Source organism: Drosophila suzukii (assembly GCF_043229965.1).
Source record: "Drosophila suzukii chromosome 2 unlocalized genomic scaffold, CBGP_Dsuzu_IsoJpt1.0 scf_2c, whole genome shotgun sequence".
Lineage (NCBI taxonomy): Eukaryota > Metazoa > Arthropoda > Insecta > Diptera > Drosophilidae > Drosophila > Drosophila suzukii.
Window position 1 is genome coordinate 12,608,274 of NW_027255896.1, and position 16,713 is coordinate 12,624,986.

The window sequence follows — 16,713 nt, forward strand, 5'->3', positions numbered from 1 at the left end:
TTATTTTCCCACCAATTTTACGATCGTTCTTATGGCAGCTATATGATATAGTCGTCCGATTTTGATAAAATTAAATTCGAAATTCAGAATTAATTAAAAAATGTTATTTTCAAGCGTAGGAGGTTATATGTTAAGGAACACCGAAGCTATAATTTGTTTCATATTATTTTCTCACCAATTTTACGATCGTTCCAATGGCAGCTATATGATATAGTCGTCCGATTTTGATAAAATTAATTTTGAAATTCAGAACTAATTAACAAATGTTATTTCCAAGCGTAGGAGCTTATATGTTAAGGAACACCGAAGCTATAATTTGTTTCATATTATTTTCCCACCAATTTTACGATCGTTCCTATGGCAGCTATACGATATAGTCTGCCGATTTTGATAAAATTTAATTCGAAACTCAAAACGAATTAAAAAATGTAATTTCCAAGGAGAGGAGGTAATAGTTAAAAAACACCAAAGATATAATTTTTTAACATTTCTTTTCCGATTATTCCTATGAGAGCTATAAGATATAGTTGTCCGATCCGGCTGGTTCCGACTTATATACTACCTGCAAAAGATATAAGACTTTTGGTAAAGTTTCAGCCCGATAGCTTTAAAACTGAGAGACTAGTTTGCGTAGAAACGGACAGACAGACGGACAGACCGACATGGCTAGATCGACTCGTCTAGTGATGCTGATCAAGAATATATATACCTTATGGGGTCGGAAACGTCTCCTTCACTGCGTTGCAAACTTCTGACTGAAATCATTATACCCTCTGCAAGGGTATTATAATAATAATAACAGTAACAATGAAACGGATTACATATTTAAGTTGTACTTATTAAGATTTGTAATTATTTGTCCTCGTACCGTCTGACTCGACCCAAATGTTAGCTTATAAGATCAACTTTAAGTTCAACTTTCAAATTTTATACTTGTGACTAGCGCCTTAATTTATAAGTACGCTACATGCTTCAAGCGCTGGAATAAAAACAATCAAATAAATAAATAAATAATGAAGCTTTTATAGTTTCCGAGATCACAGCGTTCATTCGGACGGACAGACAGACAGACGGACAGACGGTCATGTCTAGATCGACTAGGCTAGTGATCCTGATCAAGAATATTTATACTTTATGGGGTCGGAAACACTTCCCTCTAACGGCTTCTTACTTTCCGACGTATCTAGTACTCCCTATCATTCTACGATTAACGGGTATAATAATATTAGTTTTGTGATTGCTCAAGCTTGCATATAAGGGCAGACAGTTCATAGCCAAATAAGGGGCTTTGTTTCCTAGCTTTCTTTACGCTCATTTTAACGGTAAAGTCTAATTTTGGGCATTAAGTCTCCTGTATTGGTTGTTGCTGTCGTTATGCTTTTTGTAGATGTTACCGCTTATGCAAACAGGGTGATATTTTGAAAGCGCAAGGCAACTGCACAGTTTAATAGAGTGGAGCGTCTAGTTGACTCATTATCAAGTGCGAAGTTGACTTTGTGTGACTAGTCCGGCCTTGACGTGAGGCTCCAGCTGATTTGTGAGCTTCAAGAAAAAGGTTTTCAACGAGCTCAAAGAACTTGATTTCGAGGAAATTGAAAGTGACCAAAAAAAGGTGTAACTTTCAAAGAGAACGGTTGTGTATTTTTTCTGCGCTCCGAATTTGTATTTGCTTCTATGTTTGTCTAAGACGGCTTAAATCACCCCAGCGTTGCCTTTGAGCAATTTTAAATGTTTAACGGCTAACGGTAATCGTTTCTTCTATTATTGTCTGCTTATTCTTCGACATAACGGTGCTTGTATGTGTGTACTCATAATGTGATCAAAAAAAATCGAATTTGCACATCATTTGACGAAATTGTTTTCAAAAGACTAGACGTGCGTCGTAAAAAAAAATTGTTGTGAAATTCTGAAGAATATTTAAAGTGACTGATTTACTCAGAAAATATATATAAAAAGGCTAAAAGTATACATGAAATATTGTTAATCAATGAATAAGCAAAACTTTGCTAAGACTTAATTTAATTAATTTTCAATAATAACGAGGTGACGAATTTTCAAAGTTGTAAAGTTGCTTGTGGGCAACTTTGGGCCATTGGAATACACAATATATATACACCATAGTATGAGACCGAAAGAGAAAGGGTTATCAAATGATGACATTGAGAGGATTATCAACTTCGATTGGGATGCCTCCACTGACGAAGAAAGTGGTGATGAAATGGAAGATATCTCTGCAGTGCTGGAGAAGAATTTAAAAGATATCGTGGACAAAGGAGAATCAATATAAATTGAATAGATTGACAACTTTATCAAAGAAGAATGTAACCAGGAATCTATTGCTGTGGCTAAGAGTTGCTTTGAAAAAGTTGATCCCAAGACATTAAAATGGAGAACAAGGCCATTTGAAGCTCCAAAAAGTATTTGGGAAGCAGACGATAAACTCCAAGTCGGTAGCGTGATGACACCTGTAGAATATTTCTGCACCTTTTTTGATATCAAAGTAATTGACTTGATAACAAATCAAACGAACTTGTATGGGTTGCAAGAGCACGGCATAGAGCTTCAATGCACCGGAGATCTTATCAAGCGATATATTGGAATTTTGTTATACTTGGGAGTAATAAAAGTTCCGCAACTGAAAATGGCTTGGTCAAAAGAGTTAAAGCTTACTGGTTTATCAGATTCAATGCCACGAGGAAGGTTTGAAAAAATCAAACAATGTTTACATTTCAACGATAACACTAAACAATCCAAAGGAGATGTGAATTATGATAAGCTGTACAAGATACACCCTTTACTAGACATTCTCAAAGAAAGTTTCGGTAAACTACCCCAAGAAGAGCATCAAAGCGTTGATGAGCAAATCATTGCGTACAAAGGTATTCAAATTTAAATTTTACTAGAAAATATATCTTCAATTTAAATTTTGTTTCCAGGTCAATCGTCATATAAGCAATACAATCCAGCTAAGCCTCACAAATGGAGTCTGAAAATGTTTACTCGTGCTGGAACATCTGGATTAGTTTACAACTTTACGCTGTATGTTGGTGAAGGCACCTGCCCTTGTTTTGGATTGGGAATATCATCGGATGTAGTATTATATTTAGCAAAAGGGCTTCCCGAAGACAAACCTTTCAAGCTTTATTTTGACAATTGGTTTACGTCAGTTAGTCTTTTGATTGCATTGAAGGAAATGGGCATATTTGCAACTGGAACTATCCGCAAAAATCGCATAAGCAATTGCCAACTTCTTTCAGATGCAGAATTGAAAAAACGTGGAAGAGGATCTTTTGATACAAAATATGAAGTTAACAAAAATCTTGCATGTGTAAAATGGTTTGACAATAAGTCAGTTCAACTTCTATCTTCGTGTGAAGACCATCAGCCAGTTGGAATATGCAAACGATGGAGTCCAAAAGATAAATCTTACATTGATGTAGCAAGGCCTGCTCTTGTAGCTTCGTATAATAAGGGTATGGGAGGAGTCGATTTAGCGGACATGCTCATGGAGTTGTACAAAGTTAACCACCGTTCCAGAAAGTGGTACATGAGAATTTTTTATTGGTGCTTGGGAACATCAATGACAAATGCATGGCTACTGTACAGAAAGCATTTTCAAATGATAAGCCCGAACCAAAAGTATATGCCGCTTATAAAATTTCAAATGGAAGTTGCTCATGAGCTGCTACAATGTACTAACTCTACTTTGTTCGAAAAAAAGAGAGGACGGCCATCAAATGCACAAAGGGAAAGCTCAGTCATATCCTTTGGGTCTCCATCAAGCAGTGTGTCTTCGAATCAATCCAAAAAATATAGGTTTCAGCCCGATCCTACAACTTCTCTGCGTTACGATAAATTGGAACATTGGGTGGTATTTGCTGAAAAAGGACGTTGCAGATTGTGCAAGTCAGGTACTCCAATGTCGAAATGCAATAAATGTAAGGTCCACCTTTGCTGCAACAACAATAAAAATTGTTTTATAAGTTACCATACTTAAATTTTTAAAATAAAAGATATTAACTGTCACCTAAGGATTTTTCTTTAAGTTTACCACCACTGCCCAAGGTTGCTCACAAGCAACTTCCGGTAGCGCCCAAAATAGTGGGCGTGGCGCCTTAAAATTTTTGCTCAAATACTTCTCAGGCCAATAAAAAACGAATAAAGTAAAAAAAAAATTTTTAATTCTACAGGGAAAAAGTTGGGGTCGAAAGGGTTAAATGATTGTCCATATTGTTTCGTTCACTTCGCGATTGATTTTGTTCTATTTCTGTGCCAAATCTCAGTAAATCCAATTACAATTTGAATTTTTGTGTTCCTCTTTTTTTTGATATTTCTATTGCTTTTCTTTTTGCGTTGTCTATCGAAGCTGCAGTGCTGTCTTGTGTTCTTATTTCTGCGTGCACAACTGGACTACGCTCCCGCTTCCCAGCATACTGCAAATTTTCAAACTTTACAATCCCCTTGGAACAGTAGACTGAATTAAACAAAAATATAGATACTTTTGTCTGCTGCATTAAAAAATGCCATCAACTAATCAGAGCTGACCAAAACTGACGTGTTGGCTTTCTGAAAAATAGCTCGTACCAAGTGTGCTGGATATACAGGTTGAACAAGTGTGGTCCTAACTAAGAGACATCACGTACTATATTGTTGTGACCCTTGTCTTGAGGTTGCGCACGAAATTATATCGTTTATGCGCCAAACTAAAGGTGGCTTAAAGGGTGTAATAAAAAGCTTTGGCATAGCTACAAGAAGTTTTCGCCGAGCAGATGAGTTTCTCTCAGTGCTGGATTCCCAATTCAATAGCCTGAAGCTATTAGATGATTCTCCAAGGCGTAAAAAAGACATGATGATCAGAGCGTCATCACGGAGCAGCGGTCAACCACAACAAATCCTCAAATGTTGTTAGGATCAACAGCAAAAAAAGCTATGGATCAATTGCAATCTGGATCGTTTGCAATTGACTATCGAATACATACTTCCATAATTAACCTGGCACCTTCAATGAATACTAAGTCGCTTCTACCGGCACAAGTTGGCTATGCAGAAAGACCATCTGCTGCACCAATAAAAAATTTCGGGTGGCATCTATGCTATTGCTTCAGATTTGTTGCAAAACAGATATGATAATCGTCGTTTGGTTTTTCAGGCACAAATTATTGAGATCCTGGGGCTAAAGGCGGTGTAAAATGGTTCCGTTTCGATGCTCCGTGAGCTGTCGGACAAATTCAACGCCCATATACGCGCTGGGACTGGGTACAACAAAACGAATCGCAGGATGCATCATCGTCCAAATACTGCATCCAGCAAATCAGGCAAAGTGGGAAGAGCATCCGGAAGAGCCTGCTGTCGTCAAATAATTTCCAACGTATGAATCCTAGGCATCCTTTTTAGAGCAGCTAAGCAGGACGTTGGAGACTATAGATTTTGACATGGCTAACTATGCTCCGATTTTTCGGTACGCGTAGATATGCGTTTGTTGCCACATAACATAACCCTTGAATCTGTGCATTCTGTAATGATGCGGATCACTCTGTTTAACATTGTCCGAATTTTAAGAACCTTTCTCCCACGAATCGCCTTCAGGAGGCAAAAAGGCTCTCCCTTTTTGATTTTCGTATATGCGGATCTGAGCAACGCACCTTGCATAGCCTAGGAAACTTAGCTTTGACTTCGTTCGTTCCTTTTTGAGCTCTACTCGATTCGGGTTCTCAGCCTTTTCTAGGAGCTTTTGTGCCTCTAATTCAAAATACTCGCCTGGGTTGGGTAGTTTCTGGAGGTTATGGCCTCTCCCATTGCTCCTCCTCAATGTCGTCTCATGATGTACCCTTCGCTAGTAGGGAGAATATTTTGGATCGGTTAGATGATCTTTTTCGAACTGCGCCAAGCCAATTACACGTGCTACAAAGGAAGAGATGACTGGGAGGCACCTTTAGTAAGGCATGACGTTGGTTTCTCCGGCTATTCTCTCAACATTAACTGTTCTAGACTCTTCTTCGGTTTCGTTCACACCAAGTAGCAATCACAGGAGGCATTTGCTAAAAGTACCGTTGTATTAGGGCTTGCAAAGAGGACAGCTTTTTACAATACATTCTGTAAAGGGGTCATTTCTATCGCCCTGTTGGGTCTTCAGTTCCACCCTTTAGTGAGTGGCGGACCCTCGTGAGGAGTAGTTAATTCTCGACACTTAGTCTCGATTACAGAGATCCCTACTGATCTGGATGTGTTAGCCCCAGCACACTTTTTAAGTGGTGATATGACTAGCCATAACTTCAATCGCCTAGATGGATGCCAACGCGTGGATTACTTACAGAAGATCTTCTGGGTCCGATGAAATGAAGAATACTTGAGAACGCGGTTGCGCTTCATGAGGCGCACACCAAAGCCTGGCCTGATCGTTGATGGCTCGTTTATTGTACTTAACATTAAAAAGCTAGAGAGAGCGCTATAGTCGAGTGTCTCGACTATCAGATACCCGTTAATCAGCTTTTAAATTGAAAATTCGTAAAAGTTAAGTTAAAATGTGTAGACGGCACTTTCTAGGTGTTTCTTCTTAGGCGGTCTCAGCAAAAGTGGTCTTTATTGCACAGATTTGTACAGGCTTAACCTATGTTACAAGAGTTGGGGGTATACAGTATGAGGGAGTGAGACAAGCATAGTGTTTCTTAAGAGTAACAGAGATGTATATATGTGTTTAATAATAGTGTGACCTAACTTAATGTAGTATGTATGTAAAAAGATGCTTAGGGATATGTATGTGTGTGTGTGTGTGTCTGCTTGCTACAATTAGGCCATCCTGACCAGAGAGCTCCTGATCTCTTAACTATTTGCATTATTAATACATGGTCGTATATTTGCTACTGTCCAAACTCCCTTATAAGGAAGCCTAGACTGTTGAATACCTTCAACATCCTCCAAGACATACCTATCATTACGAAGTACCTTTGTCACTCTGTAAGGGCCTTTAAATTTTGGAACTAGCTTTTTGGATACGCCTAGAAGTTTGAATCGAAGTTGAGAATCGAAGTTGAGAATCGAAGTTTTTGATCATTACTAAATCGTCCGTCTGGTACTCTCTAGGATTCTTTCTCTTAAGGTCTGTGCGTAACTTATTGTATTCTTGCAGCTTCTCGAGTAGCTTTTTCTCTAAGTACTTCTAAATTTCTACTTTCCCTAATTTTATTCAACTCTTCTAATTTCTCTTTTAAGCTATCTATAACTTTTCCCTTTTGAGACACTCCGAATAAAACTTGACTTGGTTGCCGACTAACTTATCTTTGGATCGTATTATTAGGTGCGTGTTCAACTGTTTCTAAAACTGTATCCCAGAACAATCCTTTGTCTCGATCAGTCAATTTAGCGATCATAGGTCCTATGCTTCTATTTACTCTTTTGCTATCTGTGACTATCTTAATTTGTTTGACTTCGTTTTCTTCTAAGAAGTCATAAAATTCTTTAGATGTGAAGCATGTCCCACGGTCTGAGATCACGCATCGCGGCCTACTATACGACCTGAAATAGTCCTTTAATGCTACTATTGCTTCCCTAGACTTTGTAGTTTTTTCGTCTTTACCAGACTTATCGGAATAGGCGATACATTCCAAACAGTTATTAATGTGCCGCTTGCATTTTTCACGAACTTTGGGGAACCGGTAACTTTTTGAGATAACTTCTACCACCTTATCTATTCCAACGTGTTCTAATTGATCGTGGTAGCTAAAAAGAACGTAGCTTTCCATTTCGCTTGGCACATATAATAAAAGACCATCCTTATCCTTTTTTTGATAACTTATTCCATTCCGCATCTCATAATCCTTTAATTCTGTTTCCTGAAGTTTCTCAGCTATACTTTTGATTTTCTCATCTCTACTTTGACATATAACTAAGTTTTCTTCAAATTAATTAGAATCGATTGACAGTATGTGTGTGTTCCTGCTAAGTGCATCGACATGTTGCATACGCTTGCCGGCTCTATGTTCTAGAGTGTAGTCATAATCTTGAAGAAAAAGTGCCCACCTGGCAATTCTTGGGCATAATTCCTTTTTATTTAACGCCAGAGTAAGAGCACTACAATCTGTAACTATTTTGAACTGTATTCCTTGAAGATAGATTCTAAAGCGTTGTAACGAGTAAACTACAGTGACGGTTTCTAATTCGAAACTATGGTACTTCGCCTCCACATCCGTCGTGCGTTTAGAAAAATAGAATACGGGGTGAAACTTACTATCTTTCTTTTTCTGTATTAAAATTGAACCAAAACCTAGGGCGCTAGCTTCGCAATGTAACTCTGTTGGGTCTTTTGGATTGTACAAGGCCAGAATAGGGGCTTCCAAAAGATTTACTTTTAATATTTCAAAACACTCTTACTCTTTCTGTCCTTTCTTACCAGATCATACAGCGGCTCTGCTTTTGTTGAAAAATCCTTGACAAGCGTCTGAAAGAGGAGCACAGTCCAAGAAAACTTTGAACCTCATGCGTTTTTGTCGGTTCAGGAAAGTCTTTTACTGCTTGCATACCTTTCGAATCAGGTTTAATACCCTCTCCCGATATTATATATCCTAAATACTTTATTTCTCTTTGAAGGAACTCAGACTTGTCTAACCTAAGCTCAAGCTTGTTATCTACCAGTCTTTTAAAGACCTCCGTTAACATCTCCATATGACTCTTACTATCTTTCGTTGCTATTAAAATGTCATCCATATACAGTGGTCGGCATATGTATTTTGACAAAATAAAAGTTAAGTATACTCATAACTTGAATTTACTTCTTGTAAACTATAGGCATCAATGGAAAGGTAATTTCAATGCCGTTTGAATGATACAATACATTTCTTAACCCATTCAGTATTTATTGAAAAGGACGAATTTGTGTAAATCAACTTTTAAATTTTTTTTAAAAACTTTTTTCTTCGTCTTGAAAACTTAAATTTTTTGATGCAAAAAGTTTCTTCAAACAAAAACAATAGTAACTGCAAAAAGAATTTTTCAAAAATCATTTTTCTTATATTTTTTATGAATTTTTGAAAATGCTTAAAAACAGGCATTTGAGCCATATTTTTCTCTTTTTCATACAAATTTTTTCCGACATTGTCACCTTCAAAAAATCATAAAAAATATAAGGAAAATGATTTTTGAAAAATTCATTTTGCAGTTACTATTAGAAGAAACTTTTTGCATCAAAAAGTTTAAGTTTTCAAGTCGAGGAAAAAAGTTTGAAAAAAAAATTTAAAAGTTGATTTACACAAATTTGTCCTTTTCAATAAGTACTGAATGGGTAAAGAAATGTATTGTATCATTCAAACGGCATTGAAATTACCTTTCCATTGATGCCTATAGTTTACAAGAAGTAAATTCAAGTTATGAGTATACTTAACTTTTATTTTGTCAAAATACATATGCCGACCAGTGTAAATTATAACCTTATCTTCCTTAACCAAATCGGCAAAGCTGCTGGTGCGTTTCCTAAACCAAACGGCATTCTAAGCCATTCATACGACCCATAGGTGTTGTAAAAGCGGTATACTGCATTGAATCATCGTGCATGTGCACGTGAAAAAAACATGATAAAACATGACGTAAAACTAATTGGACTCCCAGAATCAATTAGGCATTCTGTGTATAGGCACTGATTAGACTGTGAGTTAAAGCAAATTTTAAACGGTCTCACATATTCATTTTTGATTGCGTTCTTCTCGTTGCAATGAGATACCAGGTGCTCCAAAATTTCCACAACCGTAGCAAGCACCGTACGCGCGCTTAGGCTTGCGGCAGTCGGCCGAGAAGTGACCCACGGAGTTACAGTTGAAGCATATTACAGCGGGTCCGGCCTGATTTCCGGAAACGGCTTTGTGGCGTCCAAGTGCGAGAGATGGTTTCCGCAATGATACTTTGGAGAATGCCTGCAACAGCTGGGCAGACGAATTAAAACAGTGCATGTGTGCCTGTTGTCGTAGAAGAGTATCCGGTAGTCCTTCGATGATACTGTCGATTAATTCCTCGTCGTCTATTCGGATGTGTGCAGCCAACAGGGTCTTGTCGTTGAAGTACGTAGCAAAGTCTTCAGCTGGTTACCACTTTCGCTACTGGAACTTGCGTCTGGACATTATCTTGGTCTCTTTTGACTGAAAAGCCTCTGCGAGTTGACTTAAGAGCTCCTTGGACAAGGACAGAAAGTTCTCAGAAGAGTGCAACCAAATTTGAGCACGGTCTTTGAACTTTGACATAACCAGCATGCGAGTTATGTCTTCACTCAGCTACTACATTTTTATGATCGCGTTGAGCTGTGCGATCCATGCTAGTGTTGCATTGGTGCCGCTTTTCGGCAACCCAAGTTATTCCAGCCGACATCGAAGTTCTGATGCTGAGTAGTCTTCTGCAGCGATGGTGTCCATGATTACGAACTGTTTTAATAACTCACTTAATAACGTTTGCTTTATTTTTGCTTGTAGGCAGAGTTAGGGACGCGAGAAAAAATTTTTCGCGGTAATCCCACTTCTGAAATTGTAGACGACACTTTCTAGGTGTTTCTTCTTAGGCGGTCGCAGCAAAAGTGATCTTTATTGCACAGATTTGTACAGGCTTAACCTATGTTACAAGAGTTGGGGGTATACAGTATGAGGGAGTGAGACAAGCATAGTGTTTCTTAAGAGTAACAGAAATGTATATATGTGTTTAATAATAGTGTGACCTAACTTAATGTAGTACGTATGTATAACAGATGCTTAGGGATATGTATGTGTGTGTGTGTGTGTGTCTGCTTGCTACAAACGTTAGGATGACCGCTTTAAAATTCAAATACGCTTTGAATATTCGCAAAAAATCGAATTGGGCACATGGAGTTACAGTGTAAGCATTAGAGGGCTTAAAAAATTTTTTTTTGGCTTAATCGATTGGTATTGACGGTATTGACATTTCAGTTTAATTTTTTTCTAGCATCAAAACTGTGAATGCCACAGTACTTCGCTGCTTGTGGGCGTTAAAGTGGGCGTCGCACAATTGCGTTACAAACTTGCACAGCATACGAAACTAAGGAATATAAATCTGAATCTCAGCCCTCTATCTTTGATCGTTTTGACCGTTTCCGAAATATCAAAACGCACTATCATACGCACTATTTTTTTTTGAGTTTCTGGGCGGCTTGTGGGAGTTACAGTGGGCGTGGCAGTTTTTTTAATAGGTCATTTGATAGGTATTGACAAAACCAATACATTTCAGTAAAGTTTTTGTCTCTAGAATTAAAACTGGGGACGCCACAGTTTTGGGCGTCTTGTGGGCGTTAGAGTAGGCGTGGCACTTTGCTGAAACAAACTTTCGCTGACTCAGATTCTTTAGAATCTGCTCGATTAATCTAGCGTTTTCACACTTCCCTCTAGGTTAGGTTAGCTAGGTTAGGTTAGGGCTGTTGTCGGACTATAGTCCGACACACTTAGAGCTCAATGGGTCCATTGTGATACCGCATAATCTCGTTTTTTCCTTCTCTAGGGTCCCGTTTCTAGAAGTTTCAGCCTGTGTTAAGCTGATCAGCATGTCTTCCACCCGGAAGATTTAATAAAGGCACTTATGTTTTTGAGATTAATCTCCGATATTTCGGTAAGATCGTCGATGAAGGGGCTTCTAATGTGTTTCAGTTTGAGTATGCATATGGCTGGGCAGAAGCAGTTTCCACTTCTTCCTCATCCCTACAGCTTCTGCAGAAATCATTTTGCGGGGCTTTTAGCCTGCCAGCATGTGCGCCAACAAGCCAGTGGCCTGTAAGAGCTCGAATCAACATGCCACACCCTGTGCGGCTTAGTTTGAGTAGCTCCGAGGTTTTTTTGTTGTTTGTCACAGGCCATGTCTGGTGAGAGATACGACACTGTGGTACGTTTTGCCAATGGGTGTTGGCTAGTGTGTTGAAGTAGTTTTTTATATTTAGGTTGCAAGTTGCCATGGGCATACCGACATTCTCCTCTCCTGGGAAGAGAGGCTTGGTGGTGCCCTGCCTGGCTAATTCGTCCGCTATGCGTTGCCTACGATGTCCCGGTGACCCGGAACCCATATTAGGCTAATAATAAACTGATTTGCCATCTCGTGGAGAGATCTGCGACAGTCTGCTATTGTACGAGAGTTGGTGTTTGTCGAGTAGATCGATTTAATAGCCGCTTGGCTGTCACTATAAATGTTCAGGTGTCCTCTCTGGAGGCTATTGTTCCCTAAACAGGTTAGTGCTTCTTTTATAGCGTGGACCTCCGCCTGAAAGACGCTACAGTGGTCCGGGAGCCTGAATGACTTTCTGATATCTAATTGTTCGGAGTATACACCTCCGCCAACGTGTCTTTCTAATTTGGAGCCATCTGTATAGAAACAGATTGCGTCCGTCGTGCCCGGTCGGCCCTGTTCCCATTCCTCTCTATCAGGAATCAGGGCCTCAAAGGGTGTGTGACTATATTCAATGGATTTGCATACATCCGTGATCTTCGGAATCGATTTATCATGCTGGAGAATTTTAGCATGGCCATAAAATTGGGCTTTCCACTGCCCTGTGTCCCTCAGTCGAATAGCTGCCGATTTGGCCCTTTCCATGCCTGCTAAGTCCAGGCTAGGGAGGTTCAAGATCGCATTCAGCGCTTCATTCGGGGTGGTTCGATGGGCTCCACTAATACACAAAGCCGCCATTCGCTGTACTTTGTTTAGAGGAGTCAGTATGCATTGTTTGTGCAAGGCGGTCCACCACAGAGCCACTCCGTACAGTAGGATTGGCTTGACTACCGCTGGGTATATTCAGTTGACTATTCTAGGGGACATGCCCCATCTTAGCCCAATTGCAATGGTCGCTTTTTGGTTCTCTCTTGATTGTTTAAGCCCCATTTGAGGCACTTATCTAGTACTTACCCCAAGTACCTGGCCTGATCGCTAAAAGAGAGATTACAATTGTTTAGAAGGGTGGGTTAAGTTGTGGAATTTTGTACCTATTTGTAAATAGAACAAGTTCCGTTTTCGAGGGATTTACCCCGAGTCCGTTCGCTATCGTCCATTCCGATAGTATTTTAAGTTTAGCGGTCATAAGATCGCAAAGTGCTTGTGGATATTTTCCATTAAAAATTATGGCGACGTTGTCTGCGTATGCCACGACCTTACAACCTCCTCCTTCCAGAATCCGCAGTAGTTTAATTACTGCGATATTCCACAAGAGGGGTGATAGTACACCTCCTTGCGGGGTGCCTCTGTTCACTAGTCTAGTCTGGGTTGAGGTCCCTAGTGTGGCTGTGACCATTCTGCTTATCAGCAATTTATGGATTAGCCTCACCATTGGCGGCTCAACCCCTAGTTCTGCGAGAGATTCTGTTATAGCAGTGGGGAGCACGTTATTGAAGGCTCCCTCTATATCCAGGAAGGCGATCAGTGTGTATTCCTTAATGCTGAGTGATTTCTCGATGCTGCTTACCACCAAGTGTAGCGCCGATTCGGTTGATTTACCTTTGGTGTACGCGTGCTGTGCTTCTGATATTTTTGTCTGGTCTACGGCACTTATGTGTAGGCTTATCATTCTTTCAAAGCTCTTAAGCAGGAATGATGTTAGGCTTATTGGCCTAAAATCCTTTGCCAGGATGGATTGGAAAATAGCCATAAACTTGTTGATTATGGCTATTTGTCCTGCTTGTTGGATGTGAGCCGGTGTTATCCCGTCCGGTCCCGGCGATTTGTATGGTTTGAAACTGAGAATGGACCATTTCATGTTGCGGTCTGATAGGAGTGGATCTAAGTCGATTTCCCCTGCTGCTCCCCTTTGGAGAATGACCAGCTTTTTGGCTCCCCGGGAAGTGAGCGTCTAGGAGCAGGTCCAAGCACTCTTTACTGGAGTCTGACCATGATCCATTTGCTTTTTGAAGATAGCCCAAAGGCGCGGATGTTTTAGAGAGTATTTTCCTGAGCCTTGAGTCATCAGTTGTTTTTTGTATGTCAGAGCAGAAGGTCTGCCATGCCGTTCGTTTTGATTTTTTAATGGCCTTTTTGTAAGAGGCTAGTTCATACTTGTAGTTCAGCCAATTAGTGTCCTCATTTCCCGCCTTCGCTCTGTTAAACAGGCATCTGCAGTTGGTTCTGAGGATTGATAGTTGTTGGGTCCTTCCCCTTGGTTTCTCTGGGGGGCATGCCACTTTAAAGGCAGTGTTGCATGCCTCTGTGAATTTATATACTGTTTCGTCCAGCCCCTGTGGGTTTGTGATGCTTTCTGACGGTTCCATGGGGGGGATATTTGTCAGAACTTCTTTGTACCTGTGCCAGTCTGCTCGTCTGGGGTAAGCGAAGCTGACCGGCAAGGGCGAATCAAGGGACAATAACTGCGAAGTATAAATATACTAAGATGCCTTTTGGCTAATATGCAGGTTCCAATTTTACCTTCTTTGGAGTCAAGCATAAGCTTGTATTCCTTTGTTCCTAGTCCAGCAACCTTGCCTCCTACTACCCAAGGTTCCTGTACAAGGACTAGGTCGGCTCCGCCTTCGGTCAGGCGAAGCAGAAGTGCAGCGGACGCTGCTTTACTGTGGTGAAGGTTTATTTGTAGAAGTCTTAGTGACATCTACAGCTTCAACCTCCACCACAGTGACGTCGGCCTCCTCTGTATCGCTGAGGTCTACGTCCTCGAAAGCCGGTCCGAGCGCCCGCATCCCTCTGCTTAGCGACGAATCAGTAGAGGAGCCATCCTCCGGCCCACCAGGTGCCTCCAACTCCTCAGCAAGCACCTGTTCGGCTGGGTTGCCGACAGAGCTGCTAGCGGCGTTGGAGTCGCCCTTATACACCTTGATGTGTATCGCACTGAACCCGAAGTTCAGCACTCCTCGAGCAGTCTCGATCGGAGCAACTGACTCCTTTTTCAGAACCAACACCGCCTGGTTGACATCCCCTTCATGCTCCTCCACCTTGACGACTTTCCAGTCCTTCGTGGGGAGGTGCGGGTTGCATTCTTGCAACATGAAGAGGATGTCCTCCGGCGCCTTGATCGCTGCTGAAAGCCAGATCCTGGCTCGGGGTCTACTGGGGACATCGCACCAGTCAAGCGCAACGATGTTCGCCCCCTCGTATAACTCGTCGAGCTTGCTCGTCGCCTGTTTATACATGTCAGCCGACCGCTGACTGTCGCAGGCCACCACCTTGACGCTGCCCTGGTACCAGCCCGCGTCCATGCAGCAGGGCGAGGTGCCTGGCTTCTCTCGTACCATGCGCAGGCAAATGAGGGAAAGGTGGGACTCCACTGCCTTTCACTTGTTCCTGGGGATCCTGCCCTCCGGATTTCCCCTGTCAATCAGGCCGAGTAGTACACGGTTCTTCTTGATTTCGGCGAAGGGACCGATGGCTGGATCTTAGATATCTTCGCCGATGGCCCGGGTAGTTCGAAGGATCGCTGCCTTTTCGCCTGAGTCATTTCTTGAGTGGGCTTTTCCTGCCCGTAGTTTGCAAGCACCTTCCTTGCCCACTCTACCTTCTTTAGCCATTTAGGCGAAGGTGTGGCAACGGTGCTCCTAGCGTGTGAGCGCAGAGTCTGGGCGGCAGTCCGCCTTTCTGCGTATGTGTACTTGTTAGCTCCAGCGGGTGGCCCGAGCGCCTTGGCAGTGCCTACCGCTGCTTTAGGCGCAGATGCGCTCGTGGCGGAGGCGTTTGCGGCTGGCTTTCTGTCACCCGTCTTCCCCAATTTGGGATGCGGCCCTTTCTGGACCGTGCTGGTATGGATGGTGGAACCAGTGTTCGGCTTGTCCATGGGTTTTTTAGAGTTCCCGTCTCTGTGTTTTGTGTTGTGTTGTTAGTTTGCTTTTTATGTTCCATAATTTGGTCCAACGAGTTGCGGAGAAGGGGAAAAGTCCGCCCGGTCAGACATCCGCCATGCCCGGGTAAGGCGCTAGTTAGAACATGTCGCCATGTCCCTGAGCACACCGTTTGAGACTGGGCTAGTTTTTAATCCGGGCCCCCCGCCAGGCTGACTCTTGGCACGGTCCGTTTACACCGTAGTTCGGCCCGGAGTGAGATGTTGTTTGGGAGGGGAGATGGGTAGGTGTTGTGTTGGGAGTGGGTTTTTGTAATGCAACTATTTAGATGCGGCTGAACAACTCGCATCGTCGGTATTTGTTACGTGGGCATATTAGTGCCCGAGTCCTGACAAGGACTTGGGCCGAGGAAGAGGCGTCCGATGTTCAGGCACCATTTGCCGGCATAAGCTACGTCGTATTCGGGTCGTGGGATCTTGGTAAGCCTCTCTCCTCTCCAACATAACGAGAATAAATATTAAAAGTGCCTGGAAAATAATATTAGTCACAAAGTTCGTCAGTCATCAGTCCACACTGCCCAGCAAGCTTAGCTGTCGCTTGATCGCAATACGATCAGGCTGTGTTTTGGCCATATTCCCTCCCCTTCACACATTCGTGTGCCAATGGATCGTCGCGGGCAGCGCAATACGATCCCCTATTGTCAAGGTTGTCCGTCGAAAGTTATGTCATTGTTCTTGACCTACTCCACTCCTTGCGTCAGCATACCCCCGTTGTTATAGTTCTAGCACACCATGGTTTTGAATTCTTTTTCACATTATAAATTTATTAAATAATATTTAGGTCGGCGTGCGCCGGTGTTGAATAACATAATATTGGCTACTTCATATAGGAATTAAATTAATTGACAATTATTGTTTAGCGGAGAGTATCGAATTTATCACCTATGAAGGTGCACACATCAGCAAAATACTGATTA

General features: G+C 41.6%; 1 protein-coding gene and 1 pseudogene across 3 annotated transcripts in view; both read left to right on the plus strand.

The window, feature by feature from the left end:
- Positions 1 to 16,713, plus strand: part of LOC108018805 (UDP-glycosyltransferase family 50 member B3) — a 450,659-nt gene that overhangs the window by 299,600 nt on the left and 134,346 nt on the right. The gene's annotated exons all lie outside the window — the stretch shown is intronic.
- Positions 5,005 to 8,696, plus strand: LOC139354080 (uncharacterized; annotated as a pseudogene).